This window comes from Eretmochelys imbricata, chromosome 4 (assembly GCF_965152235.1).
Source record: "Eretmochelys imbricata isolate rEreImb1 chromosome 4, rEreImb1.hap1, whole genome shotgun sequence".
Classification (NCBI taxonomy): domain Eukaryota; kingdom Metazoa; phylum Chordata; order Testudines; family Cheloniidae; genus Eretmochelys; species Eretmochelys imbricata.
Window position 1 is genome coordinate 43,983,433 of NC_135575.1, and position 21,956 is coordinate 44,005,388.

Below are 21,956 nucleotides of genomic sequence, written 5' to 3' on the forward strand. Positions count from 1 at the left end.
AAGTGTAGAAGATCTTTTTATACATAGAAAGCATGAAAAAATACCTTCCCCCCACTCCACTCTCCTGCTGGTAATAGCTTATCTAAAGTGATTATCCTCCTTACAATGTGTATGATAATCAAGCTGGGCCGTTTCCAGCACAAATCCAGGGTTTATCACATATATCACGTATGCCATCATGTGCCAGCAATGCCCCTCTGCCATGTACATTGGTCAAACTGGACAGTCTCTACGTAAAAGAATAAATGGACACAAATCAGATGTCAAGAATTATAACATTCATAAACCAGTCAGAGAACACTTCAATCTCTCTGGTCACGCGATTACAGACATGAAAGTTGCGATATTACAACAAAAAAACTTCAAATCCAGACTCCAGGGAGAAACTGTTGAATTGGAATTCATTTGCAAATTGGATACAATTAACTTAGGCTTGAATAGAGACTGGGAGTGGCTAAGTCATTATGCAAGGTAACCTATTTCCCCTTGTTTTTTCCTACCTCCCCCCCCCCCAGACGTTCTTGTTAAACCCTGGATTTGTGCTGGAAATGGCTCACCTTGATTATCATACACATTGTAAGGAGAGTGGTCACTTTAGATAAGCTATTACCAGCAGGAGAGTGGGTTTGTGGGGGGGGGGGTGAGAAAACCTGGATTTGTGCTGGAAATGGCCCAACTTGATTATCATACACATTGTAAGGAGAGTGATCACTTTAGATAAGCTATTACCAGCAGGAGAGTGGGGTGGGGGGAGGTATTTTTTCATGCTTTGTGTGTATAAAAAATCTTCTACACTTACCACAGTATGCATCCGATGAAGTGAGCTGTAGCTCACGAAAGCTTATGCTCAAATAAATTGGTTAGTCTCTAAGGTGCCACAAGTGCTCCTTTTCTTTTCACTTAAGATGAGCTATTACCAGCAGGAGAGTGGGGTGGGGGGAGAGAAAACCTTTTGAAGTGATAATCAAGGTGGGCCATTTCCAGTACATTTCCAGCACATTTCCAGGAGTTAACAAGAATGGCTGAGGAACAATGGGGGGGGGGAGGAATAAACAAGGGGAAATAGTTTCACTTAGTATAATGACTCAACCACTCCTTATCTCCATTTCAAGAAAACGTTTCTTGCTAGTTATTCAGAATAGTTTGCATGTGTTGAGAGAGAAGGCTTTGACCAGCCTTTAATAAGGATCTCACAGAATACTCATCACATTTCCTTGTAGGAACTTGTCACATCACTTCTGTTGTACCACCACCTTGTTTGCAGATTTTGTGCATGCAAAGACCACACCTGAATTTTTGCAGGTAGAAAATGTAAATGCTGGCTTGAGGTTGGGTTCAGATTTGGTCCTATGTGTTTAAAGAACTGTTTGATGCTTCCAGATCATTGTAAGTTCCTTGCTGATCCTGCAGTGAAATTATAATTGGTGACAGAAGTTAAGAAATTTCCATTATTCAGAGGAGCATCCAAAAATTGAAGTAATTGAAATTATCCAGACTTGTAGGTGCAACCTTTCCTCACCCTCAGATCCACATATATCTTCCTGGCCCTTTGACTTGCTCTCTGTCTGGTGATAGTAGCTTTCCCATTTTGAATCTGTCAAAGAATAATCAGCAGCACCTCTCTGGGTAACAGACTTCTCTAAGTGAAGCCATTACTACCTTTTGGAGAAGGCAGCTGTTACATCCTGCTACTAATGGAGTAAAATTCTACATGCCCCAAACTGTGTTGGGGCTTGTCCACAGAGGACATTATTCTGGAATAACTATTCATGATTAACTCCATGTGTGGAGCTCTTATTCTGGAATAATCTATAAATGCATTAAAATAATTCTGAATAAGGCACTCTCGTTCTGAAATAAGAGCATCCACACATGGAGTTGATCAGGAATAGTTAATCCACTTTAAATTCACATCCTGCTTTATTCTGGATTAATTTTGATATGTGGACAAGCCTTTACACCTTCCAGAGGATGTGAAAATTTAATTTATCAATAAATTGCAGTAACTAAACTCTCTGATAAGGGGTTGGAGACAAGAAGTGAGTCTATGGAAAGGCAAAAGGGGGTGAGAGATGCTGGCAGGACATAGTTGGGTGGGTTACCAGGGATGGAGATGCAGAGGGGTTCTTTAACAACATTTTTAGAAACTTTAAGAATGATCTGGTCTGATTTGGTTTGCAAGATGTATGAAAATGTGCTTCCTTCCCTCATTGTGTTCCATTCAGATGAATAAAATGAAAGAGAAGTGGCATGACCTTCCACCCCTAATGTTATGCATTATGGGGCAAATGCTGCCCCTTACCTCTCTGGGAGTGGAGGAGCTGGTCTTGTGGAGGAACTTGAAAACTTGCATATATATATCTCCAATAATGGGAATATATTTCATTCTGTTGAGTTAATTCAAGTGTACACTGGGCAGCGTCCATAAATGTTATGAAAAATCATGGAGGAATGAGATGTCAGCATAAATGAATTTATGAAAAATTGTGTCAGGTAAGTCACAAATGTAGATGTTGTACAGTGAAGGAGCCAGCATGGATCCTTGAAGCAGACCATCATTGAAAGTATGTGCTTTACTGATCTTTGTATTCAAAAGGACACTATCTACGGTTGCACACTATTCTGGCTAGGAGTCACATAGTGCTACAGTATTTGATGGCCATTGATGCCTTGAGCAATAGCCCATATATTCATACTATGTCACTGATGGTGGGTAAATTTGTCAGCACTTTCCTGTGTTAGATTCTGCTGGAAGGCAGCTTTAATGTGACTGGTCGCAGTAACTTTGTCCCAGTCTGAAATTTGCCTATTCCTTTGACAGGATTGGACCAATAAAACCCTCTCTATTAACTTGCAAATTGTGGAGAGGAGTGATGATAGGCAATAGCTTGCAGCATTGTTTGGTGACTTCCCATGTTTGAGGAGGGCAATGACTGTCACCTCGTGCTACCTTTTTGGGGTCTTCCCTGTCAAATGTATAGTCGTGAATAGGTCTGCCAATCATGTTTGTTCTTTACCACCCATCGGCAACATGCTCCTTAACCTCAAGATAATAGCAGAATATTTTCAATACTGGAAGGTACGCCCCATTGCCTCCAAAAGTTTGCTAATAGTCTTTCACCTAAATCAACAAAACTGCCAAGTTACCACTTATTATCGTCTTTGGGTGGTGAATGGGTCCAAAATGATTCCTATCTGAAATACTTGGGTGTAACCACAGATAGATGCCTAACTTTTGTAGCTCAGCTGGAAAAGACATGTAAAAAGGCAACATCAAGGACCAACCTTGTCTGAATCCCCACAGACACACCATGGGGTACTGATGCACACGCACGTCGAACAGTGACTCTAGCACTGTTGCACTCCACCACTGAATACAGCGCATCAGTCTGGGCAGCCAGCTCCCATACCACATCTCTGAACATGCAGCTCAATGTAATGATGAGAATTGTAACCGGAATACTGAAATCAACACCCCGTCCACTGGTTGTCCACTCTTGCATATATACCGACATTCAAAATGCAGAGAGAGAGAGAGAGAGCTTGTGAGTACAATCAAACTATGGCCAGCCTGAATTTACCACTTCATGAGGACCTCCAGAAGCTTCCAAAACTCCAGAAGCTTCCAAATTCATGTCTGAAATCCTGTAAGCCTTTTTGGGGCCAGGCTAAAACTCTTATTCAATCATCAAGCACACTAGAAAGAATTCTCGGATAATGCTAATATCCCAAACAAACATTTGACCACTGATGCCCCAAAAGAACTTTTTAGGCTTCAACCTACCCTGGAAACAATGGCCTCCATTGAACAGTTTCAGAACTTTACATGGCAGATGCTGTCATCTCTCACATCTCAGGAAGATGAGAGATAATGTAATTATGGACACGAGTTGCAAACTGTGGGCCACATTGTAAATCAGTGGTATCTTAGATTTACACAAAGGCACTTCTAAAGCTATGCACTGGCTCACTTAACTGGACTTGGTTATTTGAACATTGCTAATCAGCTCCCTTGCCATAGAAAAGGAGAAGACAGTAGAAATGTATATATGCATTCCCTAAGAAACATGACTCAGATGGCTCCTTTGAGAACACATCTGTCTAAGACTATAGCGCAATAATGCTGGTGTCGGTCAGCTCTCTTAAAAGTAAAGCTGGGCCTAAAATGCATCACTAGATTAGTAATTAATCCTCATGTGATAAAACTGATCTAATATCTCACAAAATATAAGTGGTATGCAGTGTGTGTGAGAGGTGTATAATTTCTCTTTAGAGTGCAGGAAACAATTTGAAACATAATTGCTCCTTTTCCTACCTTACTAATGACAATGTTCTAAAAATAAACACACAGTACCTTTGCGGTTTGGATTCTCATTTCGTTACTGCTCTACATGATTCATGTGTACAACATAGGGGTTCCCCCCAATAATAGGTATATCCCTGCTTGTGGTAACTCAGGGTTTTCCTTTCACATCTGCATGGTTCACCATTGAGTGTGCAGTCTAACTCTTCACTCTGGCCTCTTTGGGAGGATATTGAAAGCCGTTCAATTGTTTATGTGTTTTTAATACTGGCTGGCTTCTGTGGGATTATCGGGGGAGGGGAGGAAGAGGTGTGGCCTCTGGCAGGAATAGGGGCCATGAATTCCTGTGTTGTCATTCAGGTTCTGACATTGACTCCCCTTGTTACTTTGGGCAAGTCACTGAATTTCTTTCCTTGAGCTTCCTCATGGGTACAATGAGGATGAAAATAGTTCCTACTGTATCTCACAGGATTGTTGTATCTGATACTAAATAAACTGGCCCAATCCTGATCCCATTGAAACCAATGGGAGCTTTGCATTGACTTCAAAGGGAGAAGGCTAATGTTTTGTAATACAGTTTTTGGGTGGTGGTTGTTGGGTTCCCTTCCTCAAAAAAGTTATCCGCATTGGTCTAATTTTGTTCCAATTTAAGTCATTGCTCTTCTTCGAGGAATGTCCCCTGTGGGTGCTCCACTTCAGGTGAATGTGCAACCCTTTGCCTTTGATCGGAGAATTTCAACAGCAGTGATCATCTGGGTCATGCATGCGCTCTCCCCATCTCACGCTGTTGTCGGCATCTGTCTAGTGTGCATGACCAGACCCTTCCCTCCCCCCTTAGTTCCTTCTCAACCATCCTCGGCCTGAGACAGTTCCCAGCAGTGGTCAAACCAAAAGCTTTATTTAGTGTTTAGTATAGCTTTTTAGAGTAGTCTTAGTATAATAGTTACATTTACTTACCCTTTTTCTTTCCCTGTTTATTTTTTCATTTAAAAATTATTATACATATATTTTCTTACCCCTTAAAATAGTGGGCTGAACCACCATATTTCGAGCTATGGTTGGTTCACCAGGTTTCAGGTGTTGTCTTTCCTGCTGGGAGGCAATCCCAGATTCAGATGGACACTCTCAATGTATCCGGTGCTTAGGTGAGAGAGACATCCCACAAAGTGGTCTCACTGCAGCAACACAAAGGCTTGTGTCAGGAAGAACAGAGACCTGCATCTCAAACTTATACTTATGGAGAAATCGCTGCACCTGGCATCTGAACTCAGCCATCAGACCTCCTCTGGACAACGAACTCCAGAAACTTCACCCTCTTCACAGAGGAAGGCTTACTCCTCCAAAAAGGTAATGAGGAAAAGACCATCAACTTCCCCCATTAAAGAGCCATTGAGAAAGAAATAGTCTCCAGCTCCTTCTGTATCCTCGGTACTGACAGCACAGCGGCTGAATACATATGAGGCAACGGGATCCTCCAGTTCATAGAATCAGAGAAAATTAGGATTGGAAGGGACCTCAGGAGGTCAAACCCCCGCTCAGAGCAGGACCAACCCCAACTAAATCATTTGTCAAGCCAGGCCTTAAAAACCTCTAAGGATGGAGATTGAACCACCTCCCTAGGTAACCCATTCCAGTGCTTCACCATCCTCCTAGTGAAATAGTGTTTCCTAATATCCAACCTAGACCTCCCACACTGCAACTTGAGACCATTGATCCTTGTTCTGTCATCTGCCACCACTGAGAACAGCCAAGCTCCATCCTCTTTGGAACCCCACTTCAGGTAGTTGAAGGCAGCTATCAAATCCCCCTCACTCTTTTCTCTTCCGCAGACTAAACAAGCCCAGTTCCCTCAGCCTTTCCTCATCAGTCATGTGCCCCAGCCCCCTGATCATTTTTGTTGCTCTTTGCTGGACTCTCTCCAATTTGTCCACATCCTTTCTGTAGGGCGGGGGGGGGGGGGGGCGGACCAATACTGGATGCAATACTCCAGATATGGCCTCACCAGTGCCAAATAGAGGGGAATAATCACTTCCCTCGATATGCTGGCAATGCTCCTACTAATGCAGCCTAATACGCCATTAGCCTTCTTGGCAAAAAGGGCAGTCCGCTGACTCATATCCAGCTTCTTATCCACTGTGATCCCCAGGTCCTTTTCTGCAGAACTGCTACTTAGCCAGTTGGTCCCAAGCCTGTAGCAGTGCGTGGGATTCTTCCATCCTAAGTGCAGGATTCTGCACTTGGCCTTGCTGAACCTCATCAGATTTCTTTTGGCCCAATCCTCCAATTTGTCTAGGTCACTCTGGACCCTATCCCTATCCTCCAGCATATCTACCTTGACAAAGCCCTGGCTGGGATGATTTAACTGGGAATTGGTCCTGCTTCGAGCAGGGGGTTGGACTAGATGACCTTCAGGGGTCCCTTCCAACCCTGATATTCTATGATTCTATGATTCTATGATACCTCTCCCCCCAGCTTGGTGTAATCCATCTGATCATCCAGATCATTAATAAAGATGTTGAACAAAATCGGCCCCGGGACCGACCCCTGGGGTACTCCACTTGATACCAGCTGCCAACTAGACATTGAGCAGTTGATCACTACCCATTGAGCCCGACAATCTAGCCAGCTTTCTATCCACCTTATAGTCCATTCATCCAATCCCTACTTCAACTTGCTGGCAAGAATACTGTGGGAGACCATATCAAAAGCTTTGCTGAAGTCCAGATATATCATGTCCACTGCTTTCCCCATATCCACAGCGCCAGTTATCTCATCATAGAAGGCAATCAGGTTGGTCAGCATGACTTGCTCTTGGTGAATCAATGTTGACTATTCCTGATCATCTTCCTCTCCTCCAAGTGCTTCAAAATGGTTTCCTTGAGGACCTGCTCCATGATTTTTCCAGGGACTGAGGTGAGGCTGACCACGCTGTAGTTCTCTGGATTCTCCTTCTTCCCTTTTTTTAAAGATGGGCATTATATTTGCCTTTTTCCAATCATCCAGGACCTCCCCCGATCACCATGAGTTTTCAAAGATAATGTCCAATGGCTCTGCAATCACATCAGCCAATTCCCCCAGCACCCTCGGATGCATTAGGTCTGGACATGTGCATGTCCAGCTTTTCTAAATAGTCCTTAACCTGTTCTTTCACCACTGAAGGCTGATCACCTCCTCCCATACTGTGTTGCCCAGAATAGCAGTGTGGGAGCTGACCTTGTCTGTGAAGACCAAGGCAAAAAAAGCATTGTGTAATTCAGCTTTTTCCACCGCATGTGTCACTAGGTTGTCTCCCCTATTCATTAAGGGTCCCACACTTTCCCTGACCTTTTTCTTGTTGCTAACATACCTGTAGAAACTCTTCTTGTTACCCTTCACGTCCCTTGCTAGCTGCAATTCCAGTTGTGTTTTGGCCTTCCTGATTACATCCCTGCATGCTCGAGCAATATTTTTACACTCCTCCCTAGTCATTTGTCCGAGTTTCCACTTCTTATAAGCTTCCTTTTTGTGTTTAAGCTCACCAAAGATTTCACCATTAAGCCAAGCTGGTCGCCTGCCATATTCGCTATTCTTTCTGCATTGGGGTGGTTTGGTCCTGCGCCCTCAATAAGGCTTCTTTAAAATACAGCCAGCTTTCCTGGACTCCTTTCCCCCTCATATTCACCTCCCAGGGGATCCTGCCCATCAGTTCCCTAAGGGACTCAAAGTCTGCTTTTCTGAAGTCCAGAGCCCATATTTTGCTACTCTTTCTTCCTTTTGTGAGGTTCCTGAACTCAACCATCTATGGTCACCGCTGCCCAGGTTGCCACCCACTTCTACTTCCCCTACCAATTTTTCCCTGTTCGTAAGCAGCAGGTCAAGAGGAGAACGGCCCCTGGTTGGTTCTTCCAGTAGTTGCACTAGGAAGTTGTCCCCAACACTCTCAAAAAACTTCCTGGATTGTCTGTGCACTGCTGGATTGCTCTGCCAGCAGATGTCAGGTTCTGCATGTACCATGAAAGCCAGTGACCCCAAGCGGGCTGGGCCTGGGCAAACAGAAGCCCATCTCGTCCACTACAGTGCTGATGGAGCCGCCTAAAGATGCAGCACCAACGCACTCCCCGCAGGCTATGGCACCACCACCTACTCCAATTGCACAGAGCACTCAGGTGTCTGCACCATTTCCTGCAAATGGAACAGTGTCATTGGCACTGACCACTTTGGCACTGAAACCATCAGCACTGCACTATTTCCTGCAACACAAAGATCTACTTGTTTCATCAATGCCAGAATCATCACTCTTCAATACCAATGTATCTCCAGTACCAAGTCAACCTGCTTCACCTCTTGCCCCTCAGTGCTGGTATTATCGTTGCTAATGTGACCATCCTGTTTTTTAGCGAGGAGGTGGCGTGTTATTTTTTCATTACACTATTCCTCCCACATCCAAATTTCTGCAATCTTAGGCCCACCTGTACAGCCTAAATCTTATCACAGGATTGACACCCAGACCTAGTATGGCCACCCCTGGATGCTACCACGTAGACCATCTCTCACATAGTGGCCCTATTGTGACCCATGGGCAGCATACAGAAGACAATACTCCAGGCCTCCAAGGAGAAGATTAGATGTCCCCCACCACCCTCACTGGCTGCACCATCAGAGCCTCCTATGGAAAGCTTTGAGGAACAGGAGGAGGCCCTGCAACAGGAAAGGACACCACCAGTCAACATTTCATCCTCTTTCCCAGATGAGGCTATAATGCTTCCACCACTCACTGCTGCTGACAACTTCAAACATTTCCAAGAGCTCTTCAGAAGTGTCACAGATTCCCTAGAGATCCCTCTAGAGGAGGTTTCAGAGTCCGAACATAAATTATTAGACATTCTACAAACTTTGTCATTAAAAATAGTGCTTCCAATAAATGAAGCACTTATGGAGCCAGCCAAAAACATATGGCAGACCATATACCAGCAAGTGGCAACTATACCTGTCACTTGCAAGAGAGCAGATAAAAAGTATTCTGTCCCCTCAAAAGGGATGGACTTTTTATTTTCTCACCTTGCAATGAACTCTTTAGTTGTTGACTCTGTCAATCATCACAGTAGATAATACCAATCCAGATCCACTCCATGTGACAAGGAGTGGAAATGACTGCAAGGCTTACTCATCATCCACTCTGCAATTTCAGCTCACCCTTTATGCCATGTTGATTGCTAAATACAACCACATGAACTATTCCAAACTCTCAGACTTTATTGATTACATCCTGGAAGACAAAAGGGACCAATTCAAAGCCATCATCTCTGAGGGCCATCGTCTATTCAGAACTGCCTTACAGGCATCCCTACATGCGGGAGACACAGTGGCATGCTCCACGGCCACCACTATAGTTATGCTCTGAGCATTGTGGCTCCACCTGTCCAGCTTTCACAGGGAGGTACAATCCACTGTGGAGGACCTCCCCTTTGATGGCCAGAGGTTGTTCATCAGAAAGATGGATGAGGCCTTCTACATCCTGAATGACCTTGGGGATACACACACCTGCAACCACAGAAAATAGAGTAAATATTATTCCTCCCAGCACTCAAGATCTGGCACGTATGTACAACAATATGATACACAATGACAGAGACAGAGATCTCCAAGGTATTGACCACCTCAGTCATCAGTATCCCAACAACCGTCTGTGAAACAACAATTTTGAGGGCTTGGTCGAGGGCCTGAGGACCTCTCCCATTCATCAGCGCTGACACCATCACTGACCATCCTCCATTTCAGACACCATTTGACCCCTTTCTATTCAGCGTGGAAATCCATCACCACAGACAAATGGGTTCTAGAAATAATCCTTGATACCATTTACTTCCATCCCCTCTACCCATCCTATTTCCCCTTCCCTCTTCAGAGACCCTTCTTCTCATGAACACCTTCTGTGGCAAAAAGTAAACCATCTCCTATATCTGGGCACCATGGAACAGGTACCACCACAACACAGAGGGATTTTATTCCCATTACTTCTTAACCCAGAAAAGGAACGGAGGATGGAGTCCTATTCTAGACCTTGGAAAACTCAACAAATTCATAAAGACACAGCGGTTCAGGATGGTCACATTAGCAACAATAATACCAGCACTGGAACAGGAGGACTGGCTCTCAGCCCTCAACCTCCAAGACTCCTATTTTCATGTAACCATATATCCCGCTCACAGGAGGTTCCTCAGATTTACTCTGGGGACAGAACATTTCCAATAAAAAGTTCTACCTTTGGGTCTTTTGACAGCACCGCAGGTGTTCTTGCAGTCATGGCGGCACACCTCCGCAAACAGGGTGTAATATTTCCCTATCTGGACAATTGTGTACCCAGCCACTCCACTCCTGAGGATTGCCCAAGCAACAGAAGGCTGTCATTTCAAACAGCTTTTGATTTTTAGTGTGGCTACAATAAGCAATGTGGTCTTGTCCTTTCCTCCTCCCCCACCCCACCTGGGCTACCTTGTCTGCTATCTCATTTTTTTTAATTAATAAAGAAAGAATGCATGGTTTCAAAACAATAGTTACTTTACTTCAAAGCGGGGAGGGTGGTTGGCTTACAGGGAATTAAAATCAACAAAGGGGGTGGGTTTGCATCGAGCAGAAACACACACAACTGTCACACCGAAGCCTGGCCAGTCATGAAACTGGTTTTCAAAACCTCTCTGATGCGCAGCACGCCTTGCTGTGCTCTTCTAATCGCCCTGGTGTCTGGCTGCTCAAAATTGGATGCCAGGTGATTTGCTTCAACCTCCCACCCTGCCATAAACGTCTCCTCCTTACTCTCACCGATATTGTGGAGCACACAGCAAGCAGCAATAACAATGGGAACGTTGGTTGTGCTGAGGTCTGACCAACAGCGCCAGCGAGCTTTTAAACATCCAAAGCCACATTCTACCACCATTCTGCACTTGCTCGGCCTATAGTTGAACTGCTCCTTACTACTGTCCAGGCTTCATGAGCCATGGGAGCAAGGGGTAGACATGACCACGGGTTGCTGCCAGCTGGGAGAGCAGCCTGAGGCAGAAGCCTCCAGCTCGCAGGAGAGAGAGTTGTAGCGGAAGTGATGTAGCTGTATACCATGACCTGGAGGTTGCTAGGAGCCGGGCAGGGAAGACGTTCCCAGAACCCCCGGCGAAGCTACATGTCTGAGGATGGCTACCAGTCCTACTGTACCGTCTGCTGCAGAGTTGCAGGAGAGCAGTGGAAGCGGTGGAGCCGTACACCATGGACGAGGATAGCTAGCAGTCCTATTGCACCATCTGCTGCGAAGGCACCCAGGAGCTGCTGCTGTGTAGCAATGACAGCTTCTGCAGGTGCTTCTGTGTCGAATGCTTGGAGGTCCTGGTAGGGCAAGGTACCTCGGCCAAGCCAAAAGAGCAAGAGCCCTGGAGCTGTTACATGTGTCAACCGCAGAAATGCTATGGGGTGTTACAGCGCCAACCGGACTGGAATGTACAGCTGCAAGACTTTCTTTTTCAAGGAAAAGGTTACCCTAAGACCCCACCCAAAATTGTTCCCTAAAATACCTTCAACCGTTCACTTCAACCAACCAATCCATCTTCCCTCATTCTTCCCTAAACCTCATGGGAGTAAACAGGACTCAGTATTACATATGCTAGAGGATCAGGTGTGCTTTCAGGTTCTACCTTGACAGAACTAAGCCATTCAGAAACTCACAGAGGCTTATTTCCACTGAGGAATGATCTAAAGATTCTGCTATTTCCAAACAGAAATAAATGGATTTCTGGGTGCATCCACCTCTGGTACCAACAGAAGGATATGCAATCCCCAGGGGGATTCGAACCCACTCCGCCATAGAATCATAGAATATCAGGGTTGGAAGGGACCCCTGAAGGTCATCTAGTCCAACCCCCTGCTCGAAGCAGGACCAATTCCCAGTTAAATCATCCCAGCCAGGGCTTTGTCAAGCCTGACCTTAAAAACCTCTAAGGAAGGAGATTCTACCACCTCCCTAGGTAACGCATTCCAGTGTTTCACCACCCTCTTAGTGAAAAAGTTTTTCCTAATATCCAATCTAAACCTCCCCCACTGCAACTTGAGACCATTACTCCTCGTTCTGTCATCTGCTACCATTGAGAACAGTCTAGAGCCATCCTCTTTGGAACCCCCTTTCAGGTAGTTGAAAGCAGCTATCAAATCCCCCCTCATTCTTCTCTTCTGCAGGCTAAACAATCCCAGCTCCCTCAGCCTCTCCTCATAAGTCATGTGTTCTAGACCCCTAATTATTTTTGTTGCCCTTCGCTGGACTCTCTCCAATTTATCCACATCCTTCTTGTAGTGTGGGGCCCAAAACTGGACACAGTACTCCAGATGAGGCCTCACCAATGTCGAATAGAGGGGGACGATCACGTCCCTCGATCTGCTCGCTATGCCCCTACTTATACATCCCAAAATGCCATTGGCCTTCTTGGCAACAAGGGCACACTGCTGACTCATATCCAGCTTCTCGTCCACTGTCACCCCTAGGTCCTTTTCCGCAGAACTGCTGCCTAGCCATTCGGTCCCTAGTCTGTAGCGGTGCATTGGATTCTTCCATCCTAAGTGCAGGACCCTGCACTTATCCTTATTGAACCTCATCAGATTTCTTTTGGCCCAATCCTCCAATTTGTCTAGGTCCTTCTGTATCCTATCCCTCCCCTCCAGCGTATCTACCACTCCTCCCAGTTTAGTATCATCCGCAAATTTGCTGAGAGTGCAATCCACACCATCCTCCAGATCATTTATGAAGATATTGAACAAAACCGGCCCCAGGACCGACCCCTGGGGCACTCCACTTGATACCGGCTGCCAACTAGACATGGAGCCATTGATCACTACCCAGATTCCTTTCAACTTCAATAGCCTTCCTAAACAATGTGCCGATCATGGACTTATGTAGAGCAGCCACTTAGGCGTCCGCACTCATGTTAACAAAACATTATGCAATCAACCAACATTCAAGATTAGACGCATTGTTAGGTCTTACAGTTTTATCACGTACTCATGCAACTCTGAAGCCCGTTCCGTACAATGAGGTGCACTGCTCAATGGTTACCTGAAGTGGAGCACCCTCAGGGATGCTCCTCGAAGAAGAGAAGGTTACTCACCCTGTGCAGTAACTGAGGTTTTTCGAGATAGGTGTCCCCATGGGTGCTCCACTACCCGCCGACCTCCCCTCTACTTTGGAGTTAAATTTCCAAACTCTACAGTAAAGAAGGAACTGAGGGCGATCTGGTCGCACGTGCTAGATAGGTGCTGATAGTGGCACGAGACAGGGAGAGAGCGCATGCATGACCCAGATGAGTATTACTGCTGAAATTCTCCAATCAAAGGCACAGGGACACACCTTCACTTGGAGTAGAGCACCCACAGGGACACCCATCTCAAAGAACCTCAGTTACTGCACAGGGTGAGTAACCTTGTAAAACTTCTATTGACTTCATTGGCAGCAGAGTTAGGCCAACGCTGAGCACTTCTGAAAATCCCACTTTTCTCTTTAAAGTACTAAGAGTATAATATTATTGTTAATTGTTTTGTTGCATTTAAATCTCAATTAAATTCCTGAATCACCCAGTGAAAATATACTCAAGTCAGTAGTGTCAAGGACGTTTGAGAAATAGGTTCTTAGCTATCCTGTCTGTAACCACTGCTCTAATCACTAACTCTTCTTCCAGAGTAACGTGTAGAACCCAAGCAGAACCTCGCTACCAGTTGCTCCCTGAGATCAAGTGGAAGAGGTATGTGCTACAGATCTTAAGATCCAGGGTTCAAGCCCTGCTGATTGTGCATGTGGGGGAAAATAGTATACTATCTTTTAATTAAGACTGTCAAATGGTATAAGGGGGGAGAAAGAATGTGGCATAAGTAACCTTAATTCTGGCTTTTCAGTGCTTGACCTATGTTTAATGTAAGGTTTTTTCTTTTGGGGTGTGTTTTTTTGGGTTTTTTTGTATGTTCATATCCTATGGCCTTCCTTGGCACCCCCACAGTGGCTGTCTAAAAGATAAGTCTGAGGGGGTATCATCTTTTCCAAGGGATCTGCATGGGATCAGGTAAGATATTTGTTAGTTTCTCTGCCCTGTCCACCTAAGGCCCCGCAACCTCCAGGTCCTGTGCTGAGCACTCTCAGCTGAACCCAAGGATCTGGCCCTACATTGTAATTTGGCCAAATTGTTCTTTCTAATACTTGCCTTTTTATTAGGGCTTTCAATTAATTGCAGTTAACTCACGTGATTAACTCAAAAAATTAATCATGATTAAAAAAAATTGTGATTAATTGCACTGTTAAACAGTAGAATACCCACTGAAATTTATTAAATACTTGTGCATGTTTTTCTACATTTTCAAATATATTGATTTCTATTACAACACTGAATACAAAGTATACAGTGCTTACTTTATATTATTTTTATTACAAATATTTGCACTATAACAATGATAAACAAAAGAAATAGTATTTTTCAATTCACCTCATACAAGTACTGTAGTGCAATCTCTTTATTGTGAAAGTGTAACTTACAATTGCAGATTTTTTTGTTACATAACTGATTTCAAAAACAAAACTATGTAAAACTTTAGACCTACAAGTCCACTCAGTCCTACTTCTTGTTCAGCCAATCGCTAAGACAGACAAGTTTGTTTATATTTATGGGAGACACAGCTGACTGCTTCTTATTTACAATGTCACCTGAAAGTGAGAACAGGCGTTTGCATGGCACTTTTGTAGCCGGAGTTGCAAGGTATTTACATGCCAGATCTGCTAAACATCCATATGCCCTTTCATGCTTTGGCCACCATTCCAGAGGACATGCTTCCATGCTGTTGATGGTTGTTAAAAAAATAACGTGTTAATAAAATTTGTGACTGAACTCCTTGGGGGAGAACTGTGTGTCTTCGGCTCTGTTTTACCTGCATTCTGCCATATATTTCATGTTATAGCAGTCTCAAATGATGACTCAGCACACGTTCGTTTTAAGAACACTTTCACAGCAGATTTGACAAAACGCAAAGATACCAATGTGAGATTTCTAAAAATAGCTACAGCACTCGACCCAAGGTTTAAGAATCAGAAGTGCCACCCAAAATCTGAGAGGGACAAGGTGTGGAGAATGCTCTGAGAAGTATTAAAAGAGCAACATTCAGATGCAGAAACTATAGAACCCGTACCACCAAAAAAGAAAATCAACCTTCTGTTGGTGGCATCTGTCTCAGATGATGAAAATGAACATGCATCGGTTTGCTCTGCTTTGCATCATTATATAGCAGAATCCATCATCAGCATGTACGCATGACTTCTGGAACGGTGGTTGAAGATGAAGGGACATATGAATCTTTTGCGCATCTGGCACATAAATATCACGACGGCGGCTGCAACAGTGCCATTCGAACACCTGTTCTCACTTTAATGTAACATTGTAAACAAGAAGCGGACAGCATTATCTCCTGTAAATTGTAACCAAATTTGGTTGTCTGAGCGATTCGCTGAAGTAGGACTGAGTGGACTTGTAGGCGCTAAATTTTTACATTGTTTTATTTTTCAACTAAGTTACTTTTTGCACATAATTCTACATTTGTAAATTCAACTTTCATGATAAAGAGATTGCACTACAGTACTCGTATGATGTGAATTGAAAAATACTATTTCTTTTGTTTTTTACAGTGTAAATATTTGTAATAAAAATAAATATAAAGTGAGCACAGTACACTTTGTATTCTGTATTGTAATTGAAATCAATATATTTGAAAATGTAGAAAACATCCAAAAATATTTAAATAAATGGTATTCCATTATTATTTAACAGCACAATTAATCACAATTAATTTTTATAATCTCTTGACAGCCCTACTTTTTATCCATGTCATATCTTAGAGAGGTTACTGTGAACACATGTATTGTGAGAGATAAGGTTAGTTTTGCTTGTACCTGTTAACCTTCTGATTCATTTTTGAATGTGTAATAACGTGGGAGTTCATAAAGGAGAGTCATGTTATCATAGTAAAAAACAGTCAAATCGTAATCCTAGATTAGTGGCAGGTTTTTGATCAATCTTCAATGGTTTTGTGTGCTTCCTGCAAGGTACTGAGTATCCTCAAATCCCACTGGCTTCAGTGAGAATTGAGGGCATTCAACACTTTGCATGACTGAACCATTAATTGCATGTATCTGTGTTATTTGTAGTTATTGCTCATGGAAAGGAAGGGGAATTCCCTTTAAATGTCTATATAAAGAACTACTTTTACAGGTACTGTCAGGAGCAGCCCTTAAATCTCAATAAATAATTTGTAGACAGTATTCAGAGAAATTGAAAAAATATTTCATAGGACACTCTATCCTTTGATACTGTATGCTGTGGAGTGTTTTTAGTATTGCACCCCCCCAATTCTTGGCTATATGTGATTGAACAAAAATGTCAAAAGATTCCATTTTTAATGTCTAAGAAAGAGATCTAAGTGAAACTGAGATCTGTGGGAGACAAATTTCCTATGTTAAAAGGAAGTGTCCCTGTTTAACATAAATGTTAGCAATAGTATCACCAATCACTTAATAAAACTGCGTGTGAAACTTATTACCCAGTTTTTCACGTGGGATTCTTTTTTTCTTTCATGGGGAACTTTAGTGGAAAATAATATTACATAGTTGCAGTTGTTGTCTTGAAGCTAGGAAGGTGGAAAAATACAGTTTTTTGTTGTGTGCTTACTAGAATGGTTCAAAATCTTCTCGCTGTCCAGTGGTGTGAATTATATTACCAGAGCCAGGCAGACCTGCTGATTGTTGTCATAATTCAATATTATTTAGGCCTAGCTTTCACAATATGCAAGTTCAAGTTGGGGGTTTCCACTGCTTAATGTGGAAAAATGATAATGCCTAGCTCTTAGATAGTATTTTTCATCAGTAGATCTCAACGCATTTCACAAAGGAGGCAAATATCATTATCCCCATTTTTCCAATGGGGAAACTAAGGCACAGATTAATGAAGTGACTTTCTCCAATGTTATCCAGCCAGCTAGTGTCAGAGCCAGGAATATAACCAAAGTTTCCTGAGGTCCAGAACAGTACTCTATCCATTATGTGCCTATGTCTTAATTTCACTATCTGTAAAGTGGGGAGGATAATTGCCTACATCATAGAGGTACTGCATGACATAATTATAGGTGCAGACAGCATTACCTATAGACAGGGTTGCCTGACACTTCCATTTTAAGACCTTATAACTTTGCCAAACAAACTGTTTGGGCTGAAATTTTCCATTCTAGGTGTCTACCTCAAGCTGAGTTATTCTGGAAAGTGTAAGCAAAAATTGTTCAACTATTTCTGAGAACAAGACTGGGGGAAATGAATTGTTTTTCCCATATTAACAAATTTGTTAAGTTGTTGTTATTTATTATGTAGTTAGAGCATTTAGTGTGTTCATGCTTTGGAGCAGGGACTTGAAATTTGGTGAGGGGTGGCTGTTGTGTCAGGGTTATGCCTTTTGCTGTTCCTGTGAAAATTCAACCAAATTTGGCGAACCTTTGAAAAATCTCAGTTCAAATATGCTCAGATGTGTTAGTGGATAAATTCTTGTTTGGTGGCTGAATTCTCTGAAGATTCTGTCTACACTGAGTATGCTCCAGCCCACAGCAGCAGGGGCTGAGCAGGACTTTTCCTTAATTTCTGTTCCTGGCTGCTGCAAGTCTAGATGGGGGCTTGATATAGGAACTAAGAGCTGGAAGACTCTCTCTCCTGTGCTCTCAAGGCTCCCCCTGCTGGGGTGGAGGAAGCTACCTGACTCAAATGCAGAGGAGAAAAGAGCTGGGTTTGTGGGGTCATGGGAGTACACTGGGACAAAAAGCCTGGAACTGGGAACTGGTACAGGGGAGAAGGAGAACAACTGGGACTGGCTGGGCAAGGAGACCCTGACTGGGAGCCATTGAGGGGATATGGGGATGACTAGGAGCCAGTGGTGGGGAAAATGGATCAGATGAGGAGCTGGTAATGGAGAAACTGGGACCAGCTGGACATGGAGGGAGGTGCTGAGAGGCAGGAGGGATTCTGGGATGAGGAGGCAAAGTGGCGGGGGGTGAGAGACTGGGTCTTGGAGCCAGTGGGGGGAGGGAGATTGGATGAGGAACTCTGGAGAACTGGGATTGGCTGGACAAGGGGCCTGGAGTATATATTGGCATGAGGAGCCTAGGCAGGGAGACTGGGATTGACAGTTGGGGAGGTGACAATGACGGAAACAGTGGTGTGGGTTTAGAGAAGATGGCATTATCAGTCTTTAGTTACAGATAGGTACTATTTTTTCCACAGGACCCTTGGTTCATTCAGTGCACAGGATGGACCTACTCAGGGGACAAGTCAAATTGTGTAGTGAAAGAGGCTGTTTGTAGGGGCTCTGCCTCACTTTTTGCAGAAGTTGGAAGGGGAGGGAACAATTGGAAGCAAAAGATGGTCTTGTGGTTAAGGTAGTTGAGTGCTGCTCTGGAGACCTGGATTCTATCCCTGCCTCTGCCACCAAATTCCTCTGTGGTGCTGGCAAGACAAGTAAAGCAAATTTTTCACAGGTGGTCACTAATTGTGTGCTGCTCATTTTCTGGGTGCCCAACCTGAGACCGTGGAGTTTCATTTGCAGAAGCGCTGAGTGGGAGCTATCCTTTGACCATCTAAAGTGCTATATAATGCTAAGTACTGTGAAAAATCAGACATTAGATGTCCCAAATTGGGCACCCAAAATTAGTGAATACTTTCTGACCTTAACCTCTCTGTTCACCATCTTTAAAATGGGGATAATGCCCCCTAATCTCACATGGGTGTTGTGAAAATAAAATAATTAATGTTTGTGAAACACTTACCTACTACTGTGATCAGCACAATAGAAAAGCTCATGAGGAAATTAATTATTTTGCATTCAGAGCAGGGTTTGAATATTGCGTAGTAAATAAGGCATGGGGCCACATATTGAACAGTGAAGAGAAAATAAAGTAATGAATAGCTGCTCATTCAGTTAGTATTGTCTATTCTGTGCACTGAATGAGGCAGAGATCTTGGGGGGAAAATTCTACATTATTACAGAATTAAAGAATGTACCATAATACATACATACAAGGCGGCTGAATTAAGATTGCATGGGTAACATTAATTTTGGCATTTCTTAGCTTTTGAGTTCCTGAATTTGCAACTTTAATATTTTAACATAGTTTTTTTTATGTATAATGCGTAAGGTCCTACCAAATCCACGGTCCATTTTGGACAATTTCATGGTCATGGGATTTTAAAAATTATAAATTTCAAGATTTCAGCTATTTATTTAAATTTGAAATTTCACAGTGTTGTAACTATAGGGGTCCTGACCCAAAAATGAGTTGCGTGGGGTAGCAAGGTTATTGTAGGGGGAATGTGATACTGATACCTTTACTTCTGTGCTGCTGCTGGCGGCGGCACTGCCTTTAGAGCTGGGCAGCTGGAGAGCGGCGGCTGCTGGCCGGGAGCCCAGCTCTGAAGGCAGAGCCGCTGCCGGCAGCAGTGCAGAAGTAAGGAGGGCATGGTAAGGTATTGCCACCCTTACTTCTGCGCTGCTGCCTGCAGAGCTGGGCCCTCAGTTGTCAGCTGCCACTCTTCAGCCGCCCAGCTTTGAAGGTAGCAGCGGAGAAGTAATGGTGGCATAGTAAGGTATTGCCATCCTTACTTCTACATTGGTGTTGGTGGGGTGCTGCCTTCAGGACTGGGCGCCTGGCCATCAGCTGCTGCTCTCTGGCCACCCAGCTCTGAAGGCAATGCAGAGTCAGAGTGGCAATACCATGACCCCCCTAAAATAACCTTGTGACCCTCCTGCAACTCCCTTTTGTGTCAGGGCCCCCAGTTCGAGAAATGCTGGTCTCCCCCATGAAATCTTTATGGTATAGGGTAAAAACACACAAAAGACCAGATTTCAAGGGGGGAGAACAGATTTCATGGTCCGTGATGCATTTTTCATGGCCATGAATTTGGTAGAGCCCTAGTAATTCATGATTGGTTATAAAGTGCTTTTTTAGCCCAAAAGAAGGTGCTGTAGAAGTGTGAAGTATTTTATTACTAGTATTTAAAATGTCTATTAAAATATAGTTTCAGATAATCTACATAAGTGTAGCAAATTAATGATGCAATTAAACACTTATGCACTGTATGTACAACCTGCTTGTAATTCATAGAACATTACCTTGTACATTCAAGAAGAGCAATTGACATCTGAAATATTCCTCACTGCTTCCTTGCTCATGTATACAAACTGAAAACCAAATTTGGCTGTTACACCAATGTAAATCTAGTGCAATAGGAAAGGTGAATCAAGCCCATTGGCTTCTGTGGATTATCCAGATTCACATGGGTGTAGACTGACAGTAGAATTTGGCTCACCATTTGCAGAGGGTGGGATGTGAGCACTGCAGATGATGCTTGGGGTTCATTAAACTGAAATGATTATGAGAATCCTGAATTCTGAACTGAAATTGCAGGGTTTGCTTTTACATATATTCAAATATTTATCTGGTGTTTTTCCATCCAGGAGATGAATGAAAGTTTTTAAAGAGAAAAAAATCAAAATGTAAGAATATGAGTGGGATTTGACTCAACATTTTGCAATAATAATATAAAAAAAGTACAGGTTTATTAGTCATATCCTCTAAAGGATTTCTTGTAAAGCAACTTCACCTTTTGTAAATACTCCCATGTGATTAGTTTAATAAGGAATCTCATCTTTTAAAAATGAATATTTTTAAAGAAAGTGAATTTTTAATATCCAGTAAAGTTGCTGAATTGATAGCCCCAAAAACTGAAGTCAGTCCTCTGTGCCTGATCTTCAGAGATGCTGAGTATTAAGCAATGCATGTAAAGAACTTCACAGAGGAAGCTATTTCCAGAACACAACAAGAAGTTTGGTGGTCTTATAATACTAGGAACTATGGTACATGTTCTTGAGCATCATTTACTGGCACTTTATATATGGATTAACAATATACAAACAATATATACAAACAGAGCATTCCTGTACCAGAGAGCACCTACATCTCCCTATTGATTTAAATTGGAGCTGTGAGTGCTAAGCTTTTCTGAAAATGAAGCAACCTCTATTTTTATCTATTCAACAGATACAGCATAAGGAGTATAGCGTGGCCAGTGAAGTAAGTGGTGCTGTCCCCTGTCATGTTTCCGTTTGTAATGCTGACCTAAGCAGATGATGGTATAAGAGATAAAGACCAAGAGTTCTGTAATTCACTCCTTTATTACAGTATGCAATAGTAAATGAAATCTCTGGCAAAAACTGCAGAAATGAATGCACTGAATCCCCTGGTCTGGAAAAGAACCAGTTGGAGAACTAGAGGAGGTGATTGCAATGCTTTGATTTTCCTGCGGGAAAGTGATATTAAAGAGAAATCTGAGTGTGTGAACTCTTCCACAGTGCTAAAGTGACAGGCCCAGAAGTATTGGAAATTTCCACTATGTTACAGGGGGAACATGTAGAGGACTACAAACTGCTAGACAAAGACATTCAATAATTTCAAGTATACAGTGATGAATCTGTGAAGTAGTAAATCTGTTGCTCTTCACCCTTTAGAACTAGAGATAGGTGGAGAGTGTTGAGGTTCCAGGCAGTTGGGACGCCAGAGGCAGCAGTGTGGGAAGTGG

The 21,956-nt window shown here is 43.2% G+C and overlaps 1 long non-coding RNA gene across 1 annotated transcript in view; it reads left to right on the forward strand.

Annotated features, from left to right (window-relative positions):
* LOC144263534 (uncharacterized) overlaps positions 1–21,956 on the forward strand; it is a 130,849-nt gene that overhangs the window by 30,649 nt on the left and 78,244 nt on the right. Inside the window, exon 2 of the long non-coding RNA XR_013345830.1 lies at positions 13,990–14,052. This is a non-coding gene — a long non-coding RNA (uncharacterized LOC144263534). The remainder of the gene's footprint in view (positions 1–13,989; positions 14,053–21,956) is intronic.